Raw genomic sequence first — 13,330 nt, forward strand, 5'->3', positions numbered from 1 at the left:
TGAAGTGTGTAAACCTTGCTTGCCTGAGGTGGGTGTTATTAACCATATATTTCACCTATTGGATGACATACATGAAAGGTGTCTCCTTTTCCCTAACTTAGTTTCTCATTGACTAATCTATTCTCTCTCTCCTTGTGAGATGGTCTAACACACCCGGAGGTGTGTAACTTGTGCTTTGCACAACTGTGGGTGGTTCCTCCTAGCCCTTTCTGTGCATATGCCTGTGAGACATAGGTGTCCTTAACAGGCACATTTTTTCTCTATTCTTAGAGTTATATTTTTTGCTCACTACACTTTTGCTGATTATCTTTGCAACTGTTTGCTTCACAAGTGTTGAGAGTCTGCCGACCATGCAGTTTGATTCTAAAAGTTTCTTCCTTGCTTGACTGGGGTGGGAGGGGCTGGCTAGTCATAGTACTCTCCCTCTTTCTCTCTTTTACACACACCCCCTCTCATTGCAGCTCTGCCAGTCCGGACTATGCTCACTTCCAGGGAAGGCTGAGTAAAGGAGAGCACAGTTTTCCTTTTCTGAGTTTTTCCTTTGCCTCTGAGAAAGTTTGAGAAGAAAGAAGAAACTCTTTTGATTAGGAGGGAAGTTATCTAAACAACAGAATACAAACGCAGAATAGCAGGTCGTATTTATTTTTAGCGTATTTTTGATTGAATTGGTAGCACGTGGCAGCAGGCTCTGCCACAGGACTGAGGTCATTCAGTGATTTGTTCTTCTCTGGAAAAGCTGTTTCTGTTTATTCAGAAGCTGCACGACTAAGAAAGCACAATGGTTGCTGGAATGGTAATGCCCCTGGACAACCTGAAGGCCATCTATGAGCATCTGTTTCGGGATGGCGTCATGGTGGCCAAGAAAGACAAGCGGCCTCAGACCAAGCACCCTGAGATTCCTGGCGTGGATAACCTGCAGGTAATAAGAGCCATGGGCTCGCTGAAGTCCAGGGGGTATGTGAGGGAGACCTTTGCATGGAAGCATTATTACTGGTACCTCACTAACGAAGGGATTGTCTACTTGCGTGATTACCTGCATTTGCCTCCGGAGATCATTCCCACGCCGCTGCAGAGAGTACAACGGCCAGCTGCAACTCTGGCCATCGCCCGCAGGGCAGAACGGGTTCAAACGGTTCAGGGTCCAACGTCTTATGTTCCCAAACCCGGAAAGGTGGGTGCAGAAAAGCAAGAGGCTTTGCTGGATCGACAGGAGTATCGTCGCAAAATGGCGAGCATGGATGATGCTGAAATTACTGAATCCAATGAGAGAACACCAAGATTTAGAGGTCGTCCAATGACTGGTGCTCAGATCAGACCCAGGGAATCCAAAGAGCAGCCCATGCTTTCTGATACTCGTGATTACACAAAAGAGATGGATACAAGTGTTAGGAGGAAGGTTGCTATGCATTGGTCTCCCAAATGCCTTCTATAGAAACACACCATGCCAAGCCAGTTAAACAGGAAAAGATGGTGGAGCTCAAGGAATGCACCAAGATGGCGTTTGTTCAGAAAACACAAAAGGTTAATGTGAGCCAAGATGTGCCAACCATTTCTTCTAACGTGGGTGCAACAGCAGCGGAATCCTCTTTGTTTTCTGTCCATACTGAAGCAGTCAAAGAAAAGCCCAAAGAAGAAGTGTCAATCAAGGTCTCACGTGAAACAACATACACAGCAGCTGGAGATGGCAAAATGGCTAAGGATGCTCGTCATTCAATTCCCTCAAAACCGAAGGTGGAGAAAGCACAAAAAAATATTGTGCAAAATGTGCCTGCCGTTTCATCAGCAGTGGAAACATCTTTATTTTCGGTCCATACTGAAGCAGACAAAGAAAAGCCCAAAGAAGAGATATTGGTCAATGTCTTCCAGCAAACCACATCCTCTGAAACAGTTAAAGATGCTCCTCAACCCACTGCCTCAAAACTGAAGGTGGAGAAGACACAGAGAACTACTGTGGCCAAAAATGTGCAGGAGGCTTCATCAACAGTTGAGGCAACATCAGGCAAATACTCAGTGTCAACTGGTCCCACTGAAGCAGCAAAAGAAAAGCCTAAGGAAGAGTTGTTTATTAAGATCTCTAAGAAAACCACATCTACAGTTGCAGACAATAGCAAAATGGCTAAAGAAGCTCCTGGACCTACTATCTCAGAACTGAAGGTGGAGAAAACGCAGCAAACCTTGGTGCCAAAAAGTGTTCCAGCTGTTTCATCAGCAGTGGAGACAACTGCAATAAAATCCTCTGTCTTAACTGAAGCTGTCAAAGAAAAGCCCAAGGAAGATGTCTGTATCAAATTCTCTCAAATCACATCCAAAACAGATAAGGATGCTTCTCATCCTATTCCATTGCAACTAAAAGTGGACAAAACGCAGAAAACCACAAAGACAAAAAATGTGCAGGATATAGCAACTGTTTCATCAAATGTGGAGGCAACAGCAGTGAAGTCCACTATATTTCCTGTCACTGCTAGAGCAGCTGAAGAAAAGCCCAAGGAAAAGGTGGAAGCCACACCCAAAGGTGATAGCAAAATAGATAAGGATCCTACCTGTCTTACTTTGACAAAATCAAAGGTGGAGAAAACGCAGCAAGCACCTGTGACCAAAAATGTGCAGGATGTGGTAACCATTTCATCAGGAGTGGAGAAAAGTACAGTGAAATCCTCTGTCTCTTCTAAAGTAGTCCAAGAAAAGCCCAAGGAAGAAATGTGTGTCAGTGTCTTTCAGGAAACCACACCCATAGGTGATGGCAAAATAGATAAGGATCCTTCTCATCTCACTGCATCAAAACCAAAAGCAGAGAAAACACAGAAAACCAAAAAGACCAAAAATGTCTCTCAGGAAATTGTATTCACAGTAACTGATGATAGTCAAATGGCTAAGGGTGCTCCTCATTCTACTCTATCAAAACCAAAGGTGGAGGAAACCCAGAAAGCTAAAAATATACAGGATGTGGCAGCAGCTTCGTCAACAGAAGAGACAGTGAAATGCTCTGCAGTTTCAGTCTCTACCGAAGCAGTCAAAGAAAAGCAAGAGGAAAAAGTGGGTGTCAGTGTCTCTCAAAAAACCACACCCAAAGGTGATAGTGAAGAGGGTAAGGATGCTCCTCATCCATCAAAACCAAAAGCGGAAAAAATGCAAAAAAACACTAAGACCAAAAGTGTGCAGGATATACCAACTGTTTTATCAACAGCAGTGCAATCCTCTGCAGTTTCTGTCCCTACTGAAGCAGTCAAAGAAAAGATGCATAAGGATGCTCCTCATCCTTCTCCATCAAAACTAAAAGTGGAGAAAGCACAGAAAACCATGCTGACCAAAAACGTGCAAGAACAACCAATTAAGACAGATGTTACAAACCAGACCCCCATTGCACCAGATGATGTGCCTGCTGTTCATGTCGATGAGACAAAGTCAACTACCTCCATTATCACTCAGGTGCCTATCAAATCTCTAGAATCAGCAGCACCCTCTCTGCCTAAGAAAGAAGATTTGTCAAAACACATTGCTGAAAAGAAATCACAGATTAATCTGCCACTGCAGGTCTCTGTAGAGAAGACAGCAGTGCCGCCCACAGCATCTGGCACAGCTCAAATGATTGACAAACAACAGAAAGCACTTGGTTCCCAAAAAACAAAGTATGTCCAAGAAGCACCTAAAGATGACAACACTCGTCCTTTGAAAGTTTGTGAAAAGGTGGAGATTCCTCGTGCCATTTCTACAGCTGAGGTCAAGGTAGAGGTTAAAAGTCACAAGCCTGATCTCTGCCCTGAATCTCAGTTCCCATCTACAGCTGCTGAAGTAAAGATTACTACAGCTGACTCCAGCAAGACTTCAGAAGTCCTTGCACAGACACCTAAGAAATTGGAATCTGATACAGATTCTGTTCAACAAAAGCCATCACCTGCAAAACTGACTGAGGAACCTGTAATCACTACAGCTGCAAAAGACAGAGATACAGAGGATGCATCAAAGCCTTCGAAAGGAAAGAAGAAAAAGCAGAAATCTACAAAAAAATCTTCAGATGCAAAACAAGTCCCACCACCTATAGTTGAGACAAAGGTGAAAGAGCTAAAGAATGCCGGTCAGGTTGACCTTCTTAAGGTCGAGGGCCCAAAAAGTGATTCCGCAAAGACATCCCCTGAGGGAATGCATGCTGTGGAGAGTGTGCAGCCAACAGCTGTACAGAATGAGGCCCTGGCTCACAAAGGGGAGGTGGAGCCTGCGCAGCCCTTGCCTAAAAAACGGGAGGTTCTGAAAGGAAAAACATCCTCCTCGCAGAGACAGTGGGAAGCACCGGCAGCCTCCGCGTCAGCAGCAGCCTCGGCCCAGCTCACCCCCCTCCCAAAGCAGGGGGAACCTCCCAGCATTGCACAACACACGCCTGCTCCTGACACACAGCAGAGCTCAGAGAAGCAGAACAGGCTGTCCGATAGCAAGGCCCCTGCACAGTCTATCATTACTGGACCTCTTCCTGCTGACGAGAATACTTGCGACGCGCAAGAGAAGTCCATAGACGACGCCATGCGAAAGAAGATCGTTGTGGTAGAAGAAGTGATTGAAGTGCAACAGATTGCAAGTCCTGTTGCAGACCAACCTGTTACACCCCTAGTGCCAGAGATCACAGGAGAGGATTTGGACTATGATGTCTTGGAAGAACTGGCCATAGAGCGTGGCATCCTGCAGGGTCCTCTTGAAGAGACTTGCTGGGATCATTCACTCCAAGACCCAGAGGGGAAAACCTTCCCCAACTTCATAGAAGGTATGAGTCATTTTCATGAGTCTTTCTTTAACGTGCTTTGATGTTGGTTGCACTGCTCCAGATTCCATCCATATTTGCTGTGTTGGAGGTTGAAGGTGACTGATGTGGTGTCGGAATAGTTGTGCTGTTATTAGATGGTTGAGCATGCTTTGGTTGAGAGGCATGTAACTTTAAATGCATGTTGAGTGAACGGTGCCTGAGGTTTATGTTAAGTGAATTGAGCTTTAATAAGTAGGTTTTACAGATTGTGCAGAGAAGCATATACTGCAGTGCAGGCAACTTATATCAAAAACCTTGGAGCTTTTTTTCAAAGCATGTTTTGTCTATGTAACAATGAGCATTTTTTTATATTGTACGTGATATTTTTCAGCTTGTCCTGTTTGTCACTGCTGCTTTCCACAATCACAAATCTGGCTATATTTGCTCCAGTTATTTCTAGAAATTAACCTTTCACAACGATTCATGCCACATCCACACCCAAAACATCAAATTATGCATGCAGTGTTTCGCAACCACCCTTTGACTCTGTAGCACATTGGGACTGGCTAGTGATTCTGTTGCAAGTTTTCATTCTTTTCAAGGGGAAACCCAGACTGCCGGTAAAGAGCAGTTAAGCAGCACTGTGTTTGACAATACAACAATGTTTGGAGTCAGTTGTCCACTCCCTGCTGCCAAACACAAACCACAGCTATATTTTTTTCAGTTCTGTGAAAAGAAAAAAAAGAGCTCCTCTAAAAATCAATGCTGTGCTTAGGGGACCCTGTGTGCCACTTCTGCAGGAAGCACGTGTGTTTGGTTATTTCCTGTGGTTTGTTACCCCTGGTATCTGGTTTCCAGTGGTCAACTATTAGCTGGAGACTTCTGCTTTGTCACTTTGTTTATTATGTAATGAGACATACCACGGGTACAGCTGTCCATCCCAAATTCCACTGTTGTCTTCCTCCCCTAGTGCAACAGAGATCTCTGGAATGTGTGTTGCAGTTGCTTTTGTTGTTTTATAGCTGTGCATTTCAGTTTATGCTGGTACGAATGCAAAGACATTTAAAGAAACTACTGGAACAATATACTATTTGTAGAGTTAGTGAATCTGTTAGTATATGCATTAAGAAATGACAATATGGGTATTTGCATTAAGAAATGAAGCAGTTAAACAGTTTGCACAATCTAATGGGTGTGTTCAGTAGGTGTATCACAGAGGAACGATCCAAAAACAATTCGCCTTTTATTTGAAGATTTTGTTAGTCACTTCAGTATGACGGGTCTTTCGGGAATCCACAGTTCCCATAGTTCCCAACCAAATGCAATTGGGTTTGAAGAGGAAAAATTATTTATACAATAGTATGCTCAGATTAACTTGAGTCAGATGTGCTTGAGGTTTCATCTCTGTAATTTTCTGCTGCCCCCTACTGTATCTCTACAGATCTGTCTCTCTGTATTACCTTCAGCAGATCTTTTCAATGGAAACTCAGTCATGTGGTGTCAAGTGAAATTTCAGCCTGCAGCTATATGGAAATTCTTTTTTTGTAACTATTACCTGTTTGTTCTTCTGTAATGGCACGGAAGCAATACTTTATTCGTTAGTACTCACTGAGTAATACATTGGACATGTATGAGCAGAAGTCTGAGCTCTCTATTTGCACTTTTCTCTGTTTCCTGTTTTGCAAGTGTGTGCTTCTGTCCGCCTCCACCATAAATTCCTGCATGTTTGTGTTGTTGTGACAGGCGCTCTCTGATGTTCTCAATGCCACATGATTGTGGTGCAGTTCATGAGTCATGCAGTCAGTTCAGAGTAGCCAAACCAATCTGACCTTTAAGAAGTCTTATCGGACACATTCTAGCAGTGTCTGGTGCTGTTGGGTACTCTAGGCTCGGGCCATTCCTTGGAGCACTTCCCGGACAGCACGCCAAATATACCATTCTTCAGCTAATTATATGTAAGCGTGAACTCGTGAAATTGTAGTTATTATTATACCATGAAGAGTTTCAGCGTGTGACAACTAGCCCCGGTCTCCCCTATATCTTCTTTCTTGTTTAATATTTATGAGGTGTCAATAGATGACCTACTCTAACAGCTGGTAGGATTATGGCCTAATAGCTGTCAGCTAATATTGACATGCATGCATGTATAAAACTGCTTGCTCTGTCATTATTGGTGCTTTATACTGTTTTACCTAAACCAAGAGATTATGCACTGGCTCGGAGATAATAAACCCATTAAACTATATTAATATGCCAAATTTCTGAATAAATAGCCTACTTTTCATGAAAAATTTTTATAGTCCCAGACTAGCCATATCATTAAACCATCAGTTCTTCTACTGACAGAAATATGTAAAAGATTTATGATACATTTCTCTGAAATAAGAGTCTTTTCTGTCAAGATGATTTACCCTCTGGTGTCGATTCATGCGTTATATGCGTGATGAGGCATTTTCTCCTGATAACCCCCTTAAATTACACTTTCAGTTTTGATTGTACAGATAAGAGCGATACATCAGTTAAATCTGTAAAGGGTCTTTTATTTGTATCCACACATAATAACAAAACTTTGTGCATTTACAATATCCAGGTGAATGTATAATGACACATAAGAACTTATATATTTCACAGATGAACTGATTTTCCTCTATGCTCTGTGAGTTGTCATTTTTTGTAATGTTGGTTCACTGGCTTATACAGATGATTGTACAACAGGGATCTCTGGCTTTGTGCTACTGACACCTGCTGGTGTGGATGAAACATCATGGAAATTAGTTGCCATGATCATTTTCTTTTATTATTTATTATTTATTATTTATTTATTCACTGACAATAAGAGCTCATCGCATAATAAAGTAGTATTTGATAAAAAAAAAGTAGCTTTAAAACTTCTGAATGCATCTTTCACTAGTCTATCACATACATGATAAATCAAGATAACTAATTTCAGTATATGCATTAATTAAACAGGTAAGCTGACCAACTAATTTTTAGACCTATTAATATTAAAAAGGCTCAGTCAGACTGGGCCTGATAACTAGATCTGATCAGTCAGTGCTCATCTCATTTTCCAAATAGTTCACATGCCAAGTCCTGCAAATTAGACACCTACAAATACTTCATTTAATCACAGTCTTAAGTGCGGTAAACGTGGGGGAAATGAAACTTACACTCTGTCAACACTGTAATTCACAATGCCACATGCTAATTTCAGTGGATTGCTGTGTAAAACTCTACTATATTTAGTTTATGTCTGGCTTCACGGGTGTCCACGAAAGGCTCGTGATATGGCACAAGAGATTTACAGTCATGCCAGGAATCCCATTCCATATATATATATATATATATACAAAAAAAATAAAAAATAAAATAAAATAAAAAACATGAAACCTGGCATGCCACACTGCTTTTCCAAGCAGTTCACACTTTACTTTAGCATACTTAAAAAAAAAAGAGTATTTATTATGGAAGTAATATGCTTCTATAAAATATAAATAAATAATATAATTTTAGCTTAATTTCTGTTGAAACTTGTAGTAAGGATGGAGTTGCAATTTAAGTTTAAGTTTGCATTTAAAATATATTAACTTTAAATGATATACTGATTAACTTTTAAATCATGAGAAAGTGTTTTACATGTGCTTTAGTATTTTAGTCAGCACATGAAAATAAATGTACTTCTTTAAAGCATAAACATTTTTTACATGACTTAATGATTCAGTTATTTAAAAAACTTTTAATTTGATATCATTACATCGAGTACTTTTTTAAAAGTGTACTTAACTGTGATACGAAACAGTCACTTAAGTAGCTTTTTATTTAATTAATATTATATTATCTGCTAGTACAGTTTTTCAAAATATAGTTTTAAGATATGAAAGACTCTTTTTCACAAGGGTATATTCTATCAGTTCATTGTATTTTGTCATTTATTGCCAGTTATTCCTCACAAATTGGCAGTTTTCCTAAACAGAGCAAATTAGCACAAGAGCGCTATTCCAAAACAGCGCTGATGCATGAACATTTCTGAGTGGTTTATTGACAATGCGCTAGTTATAGAACATAGACACTAAGTCTCTTTTACATATCGACCAACGCAATCTACCTATCACAGCACAAATTAGCCTAAGGATATATTCAGATCATTTGCTCTTCCAAACAAACAACAAATGCAGCGCTTTCAAAGACATGCTTGTTTTGGGTGTTAAAAAATGGCACAAAACATAAGTAAATTGTGTTGCGTGATTCATTTTAATACTCTCCTCCCATAAATCTTGTGTCTGAAAGGAAAACTCCTACAAATTCAATAAGATCTGGTGCAAAAGTGCAAAACTTTTCAGTGTGTCTTCAGTAAATCCTGACAGTATTACTGTATTTTAATGCCAAAAGACGGTTTGCTGTGGTGCAAGCTAGTAAATCAAGTAAATCTAGCCCTTAGTGAGTGACAGCAGAGCTGAAGCAAACGCTGAGAGACTGTGATGCAGAAGCATAGAATAACTCAATCATCTTCCAGCAACAAACTGATCTCTGTTCAAAGAGACCACCGCGTGCTTCATCTGTTTCTATCAGTGCCAGTGTGAGCAGCTCGCCCAGGGTGATATTTATATCACAGTGAGCTGTTTTCCCCTTCCCCGCTCACACCGTCCCGTCCCGACCCTCAGCCTCCACCCTCCTAATTACAAAGCCACCGGGGAACAGAGCTGACATATCCACACAGCAGGCATGGGCCGTCAAAAATAAGAAGGGGACAGGGGCCACCAAACAAACCCAGACTCTTCTTCTGTCTCTATTGGCACGTTCTTGCTCTGCTTGTCCACCTGACTTCATGAAGATCATACCTGGTAGGTCTGATAGACATGAGTCTGACTTATGTGTGTTTTATTATGTGTTTGTTTGCATGCCAAACATCGTTGGTGGAGGAGGGAGGGCAAACTCTCAGTGATGACACACAAACTGCTTCTCTTTCAGACATCGAGTTATGAATTCTTTTCCATATTTAATCCCCACTCACACTTCAGTTTTCTGCGTTTTAGTTGTAGTTTTGGATGATTTTTTTATTCTTTAGCCGCTCCGCAGTGGATGTGTGCGAGCTCTACCTGGAGGAGTTACGTTGGCCAGGTCTGATAGATAAACCGGCGAGAGTTGGATCTCAGAAGGAAATTCTCTGTGTCTGCACGGGAATGTGAGGTGTCCCGTATCTGTGCTATTTTTGAGAAGTGTAAAAACGCTTCCACCTGTTTCGGGCTCGAAGCAGGCTTCTCTCACGCTGTAATAATAGAGAGCGCCAGGACATGTACCGTACTGTAACTCCAAAGTTGCTTTGGTTTCACAACATAATGCCAAACCTCACTGTATATTCAAATTAAAAATTCCTGTTAGATTAATCAGTCTATGTTTAGCTTTGTGGAGAGCATTTATGATGTCTGGACTTTGCATTGCAAATGTCTACTACATTTTATTACTATTATTATATGTTTTTAATTTTAAAAATTATTTTCTGTGACGATCAAAAGGATATAATGTTATTTTATTTTTATTTACATGCTATTAGAGTATTTATTAATATTTTTTAGATTTGTTTCATTTTATGTATTTACATTTTTTTAGTGAAGTTGAATTTTAGTTAATTTATTTGCCATTTTAATATTTTTATCCAGCTTGAATTTATTTTTTACTTCAATTTTTGTTTTTATTAATTTTAGTGAGCAAATATTAAGCAGTCTACTAATACTAAATACTAAATATAGAATAGCATGCACTGAGGAATCATTCAGAAGAATTGTGTGAAAGTAAATATAGTCAGTTTCAATTTCATACAGACTTTGGTATGATTTCTGAGTGTTTAAATCGTCTGTAATGTGAAGATGGGCGGTTGTTAAATGAAGTGCTAATGATTACTTTCTTTCACTATTGCCTTTGGGTGTATCATTATCGTTGGACTGATTAAATACTTTAACTAGTTTGTACAAAAAGAGACTAGGTGTGTCTTCTGATTTCAGACACAACTGGTTCTGCAAACCCTGGAGCGATGTTAGATGTTCAGACACGCTGGTTTAGGAGCTTCTCAGTTTGACATCTAACTCAACTCCGTATGGAAACATGTTCACACTTTGAGAGTACAAATCGATTAGGGTGAGAGAGAAGAGAGTAAATGAAAGCACAGTGATGTTTGGCCCGCTGCAGGTGTGTTTTTAACGTGTTACAGGGCATGGGAAGGACTGTGAGGACGGATGGAAGGAATGTAGATATGAAAAGATAAAGAAGTGAAGGAAACTCCCTGCAGAATCAGGAGAACGTTACTGTGGTTTATGTGGTTCATTTTGCTTGGCTAAATTGCATGCATATTTTTTAAAACAGTTTATTCGCTTTAGTTTAGAAAATGGTGTCAGATAAACCGTGTCTGAATGAATGAAAACGTTTTTTTTTATTCTATGAAATCTTTAGTTTTATTTTGTATTGACACCTGCATTCATTTATTTATGAATATATCTGAATAGAACTACTAAAATACAGTAAATATACAGGTGTCAATACAAAATATTCATTTATTCATTCATTCATACTTTCTTATAACATGCACTAATAATGCAGGCGTCAATGCAAAATATTAATAAATGTATTTATTCATTCTAATAATTATTCTATTATTATTCTAATAAGGTGCACTTATAATTTAGCTGTCAATACAAAATAAATGGTTGCATAAAATGATAAATAATAAATCTAATATTGAAGCAGTATTAATTAATAAATGTATTTACCTTACTAATAAGAGGATATTGATAAAGTTTTGATAGGCATTTCTGACACCATTAGCTTATCAGTGCTGTTTTGATCAAGTTTGCCTGTGTCTCTGTTGAACCTGATTATTACATGTAAGTTCTTGTATCTGTAATCTACTCATCTGATGATAATAATCTGATCGCGTACGAGCACATAGAGTGTAGTAAGATCATTGCTGGTTCTGTGAGTGCACTATAAAGCCTGTATTGCTCTGATAGAGCACATGTGAACACATCGCAGGCTGAAGGATCTCTGTAATTCACAACTTTGAATTGCAAATTTAATCAAAACTTTGAATAACAAATGCAAGTCCAGAGGCTCTGTTTTTCCATGTGTGCATTGAGCAAAGAGTGCTTCTGAGCCGAAGGACATCAGAAACTGTTCTGAATTCTCAAATCAAATCCATAATCCTATAGTACAGCTAAGCTCTCATAGTATCTTGACTCCAAACACCAATAGAATGGAGAGTTCCAGAGGGCTGATGTGAACAGCACACATGCAGGAGAGCCGAGCGGGTGTTTGAATGAGTGTGTTTTCTTCAGGGAGCAGCAGGGCATGCAGAAGAAGTGTGCGGAGACTGACCTTCAGGAGACAGAAAGGGGCTGCCGCTGTTCTCTGCACGTGATTTATTGACTTTAATGGACCAAAGGGATGCTTCTGCTTGAGTTCAGATGTAATTTTCAGTCATTCACTCGTGAATGAGGTTTCATAACACACCATGTTACATATTAACTGGGTCTCAACCAATTGCATTTAATTGAAGTTCTGCTCTTCTAAACTTGATGCATTAGTTTTTTTTTTTTTTATATAATTCTGCTCCATATGCATGCCCAATGGAATGGAATAAAAGGTTAATTGCATTCATTTTTATTTCACAATTCAGACTTTAAATAAATAAATTTTAACTGAGAATTTCAAGTTACAACTTTAAAGTTGCAAGATGTAAATATTAACTGTTTATATTTTGCAATTGCAATTCTGAAACAAAAGTCTGAGTTATGAGATATATGAACTAAGAATTATATGGATTAATTTTGAATTGTTAAAAAGTTGCAATTACTTTGATAATATTTTTTTATACCATGAAGGAATTACGGAGAGTTCAGTGGCCTCAGTGTTCATTTGGTCATCGATCTGATTATTTATGATTTAATTTAACTCAATGTACTAAAATAACTAACTCTCAATAAAAAAATATAATAATAAAAATAGACATGGAAAAAAAATAACAGACACAGAAAATAAAATATTAAAACTTAACTTAAAGCTCAAATGAAAATAGCCTAACAAGGCTTGTTGGAAAATGTCTTAACATTTCTTTAACTTAAATAAATAAAAAAGAAGCTGCGTGACATATCTGTAAGTCTGAGGAATTTTATTCACATGCCCATTCCTCGGCAAACAGATGACCCAGGCAGCTTTGCTATTGGATAACGGAGGCCATATAGTTTGATTATTGTCTGTGAGTAAAGGTCAGAGGAGGCGTGGGAAATCATTAGCTGTCTTTAAGGATGACTGGAGGAGACGCTGGCCATGTCTCAGGATGTGTTGTGCTGTAGCGGTCGCTGTGATGGAAATATTTCCCAGAGCAGTTATGGAGAAAGACTGGAGCTGCTGTACAGTCAGATGTGTTGTGTTGGTAAGTCTGATTCGCACTTAATCACACCACTGTTAGAGAGCTTTATTCCCATCATCGACTGTTGCGTAATGTCTGACTGCTTTAATCAGCTCAGTCCTGCTGCTGAAAGTATAACTCACTTAAATCACTTTACTTTGGCAGTCTGGTGCCAGATTATTATGCAGTATGATATGAGCTTT

General features: G+C 39.4%; 1 pseudogene; it reads left to right on the top strand.

Moving 5' to 3' along the window:
- Nucleotides 1–452: 452 nt before the first annotated feature.
- LOC113116556 (plectin-like) overlaps nt 453–13,330 on the top strand; it is a 62,787-nt pseudogene continuing 49,909 nt past the window's right edge.

This window comes from Carassius auratus, chromosome 16, assembly GCF_003368295.1.
Source record: "Carassius auratus strain Wakin chromosome 16, ASM336829v1, whole genome shotgun sequence".
Classification (NCBI taxonomy): Eukaryota; Metazoa; Chordata; class Actinopteri; order Cypriniformes; family Cyprinidae; genus Carassius; species Carassius auratus.